Source organism: Onychostoma macrolepis, chromosome 08 (assembly GCF_012432095.1).
Source record: "Onychostoma macrolepis isolate SWU-2019 chromosome 08, ASM1243209v1, whole genome shotgun sequence".
Classification (NCBI taxonomy): Eukaryota; Metazoa; Chordata; class Actinopteri; order Cypriniformes; family Cyprinidae; genus Onychostoma; species Onychostoma macrolepis.
In genome coordinates this window covers 29,431,968-29,434,819 of record NC_081162.1, presented here as the reverse complement: position 1 = coordinate 29,434,819, position 2,852 = coordinate 29,431,968, and the positions used below count along the sequence as shown (strand labels likewise).

General features: G+C 34.9%; 1 long non-coding RNA gene across 1 annotated transcript; it reads right to left on the bottom strand.

Annotated features, from left to right (window-relative positions):
• Positions 1 to 429: 429 nt before the first annotated feature.
• LOC131546152 (uncharacterized) lies at positions 430 to 2,027 on the bottom strand. The gene is made up of 3 exons (XR_009272612.1): positions 1,362 to 2,027; positions 1,049 to 1,265; positions 430 to 940 (listed from the first exon to the last, which is right to left on the bottom strand). It is a non-coding gene; the product is annotated as an uncharacterized LOC131546152 (long non-coding RNA).
• Between the last annotated feature and the right edge of the window lie 825 nt (positions 2,028 to 2,852).

Here is a 2,852-nt window from a genome sequence, read left to right as displayed (position 1 = left end):
CCAGAAACTGCTAAATGTAATTCAGCAGTGAAACACAAATACAACCATTTAAAAACATTAAAAAGGCTTTAATTATAAAATTACCAAATGCTTTAATATAAATATATATGAACAAATGCACTACAGTATAAACATTCACACTTTTTAAACCACAAAGTAACAAGTAAATTATATTTACTGTATATTTTATATATGAAGAGTTCATTTGCAGAAACAGATAACTTCGTTTTTAACCATTTTTAAAAATCATGTTTTTTCATTGTGCATTCCAATTAATCTCAATCAAACTGCAGTCGGGTTATTTTGATTAGGTAAAGAATAACTGATAAATACTAGCTAACTAACACAAAACAAAAACACGATAACAAAAAACATGATTTTTAAAAATATTTAAAAACGGAGTTATCCGTTTTTGCAAATAAACTCTTCATATATAAAACATTGTGTGTCATAATTCAGTTCAGTTCTTATCAAATGGTGTCAGTGCAGTCAAGTCAATAATATTGCTGAATATTAGGTGTCTTCAACCAAGCAAGACAAAAGGCAACAGTGACAAGGAACCCAAACCCAAACAAGACCCGGCTCAGTCAGGAAACAGTCTCGTCTGGCCAAACGAAAGAACGTGGTGTGATTATTCCAGGCTGCATCACAAGTCAGATTGTGGATTGATATCATTCAGAATATTTCATCCAACTTCTTCTGCATGAAGTAATATCATACCAGCAGGTGAAGCTGGTAGAAAGGGTCTGTGCAGAGGGCTTGTCTGGTTCTCGTAGTCTTTGCTGAGGATCTGTGCTGGGGCCATCAATGAGGTCTTCACAGGGATCTATCATCTAGCTGACAAGGTCTCCGCTGACAGTCAGGGATGTTTTGTGGTCGTTCCTGGGTGCAGGTCCACCGTCTGGTCTGGATACCGACTGGATCAGCTGATTACTGTAACCTAGGGATAAGGGTGAGACAGTATATCAGCAACTAATATAAGCATTGATGTCATTCTTCTTACAAATGAACAAGTACATTAGATATTATAGGAAGTGTTGCTACTTACCCTAATTGGTGCAGCATAAAAATCCTTTAAGAGATTTGAATTATAGAAATGTGATAGTGTGTCGTGAGTATGGAAGGTTAAAGAGATGGGTCTTTTAAACTCAGAGTGTGTCTGCCTCCTGAAGTCCTCCCTTTTGATCAGCTGGAGCCACCTCTTCATAGTCCCCTTGACCTCCATTTCAGCAGCATTAGCTTGAAAGTTTTTTCCAAATTGCAGCCTTGAAATATGTATAAATATATATAGTAAGGCAATTATTTAATCTTAAGCATTACAGTTTTTTTACAATCATTAGGACCAGACCCAGAATTCGCACCTTATATGTTTGATGAAAGTTCATGCAGCAGCTCAGAATTTCTGTAAAAAATAAATAAATAATGTCAGATTACATGTAGTGTTCAGATTAAACTTTTAAGTTTGTTTGGTCATAATAATCCCCACCAGAGTAAAAGTAGTATGATTTTAAATCACATCATACGGCATATCTATGCTTCAAAAGTTTTCATTCACTCTAAAAACGGAACCTGCTCAAGTGCAGCAGACATATTAGGCCTCCATTCAAGAACAAAAGATGATGCACTTACATTTTACGGCTCCCTCTTACGTATCTATAGTGTTTTTCTCTGTCAGAGCTTCCCACATGAATTACCACAAAATAAATATTATTACTAAATTCAGATTGCACATATTGAATTGTCTTAGCAGGTGTAATGCTACAACAGCGTGCTCAGTTTGATTCACAAACAAATGACTCATTTGAATGGTTAAGTGAATCGAATCAGTCACTCGTATAGATGTTTATGGCGCCACCAGCGCAGTCCGACTCCTTTGATTCAATAGCAATCACTCGTTGAAAAAGACGAATCGAATGAATTCTAGCAAACAAAATAGAATTTAACTCATTAAAATGTAATTACCTAAAATTATCGTGCACTGGATACAGCTCATCGGTTTTTCTTATTAAAAAATTATATTATTTTCCTAAAGAGACCGCGCCTGACAGTTAGGCCTAACGTTACTCATCAACACTCAATATATCCGGGACAGATTGATTTTTCTGACGCTATTATCATCGAAAACCTAACAGAAACCATCTAAAAACTATACTTTTCGCGGCATTTAAACATCAAACAACACATTGATCATTAAATAAATTAAATAACTTAACTTACCTTTTTGCAGCTGAAGTATTCCTCTTGAGAACTGTGCCCGCCGAAATCTCCTCAGGATTAACCGCCAACCCAACAAACACATTTACGTTGTGGCAACGTCGCTGCCACGTTCCATTTTTACTGTGGCAACGTTGCCGTCTACGTGCTCGCGACATTGTAGCAACGTTGAATTGTAAGACGCGAAAGGTCTGTAGCAACGTTGTTGCGCGACATTCAGCAACTGCGAGACGACGTTCCGACCACATTTATTTTTATGCCAGATTATAAATATTATATTACCTTTTCTGCGTCTTATTTTTTATGTATTTAATTTTGTGGTCAATCTCTTAATAATCATACACAAGATGAATATGTAACACTTTTTTTAAATACTGTTAATCATTAATTGTTATTTTTAATGTAAAATCAGCTATGAAACTTTAAAGAGGAAAAATGCCATACAAGTTCATATAATCCAACTTTATTAAAACATTGCATACATATAATTACACTACCAAAACATACATTTGAAGAAAAAAAGCCCATTAATATAGAGTATATTAATTATATTAAGCTCAAATATAACAGACTACAAATAAAAAAGCATAAAAAGAGCATTTGAGAACATTTGTTGAACAAAAGAAAAGCAGCTGAAA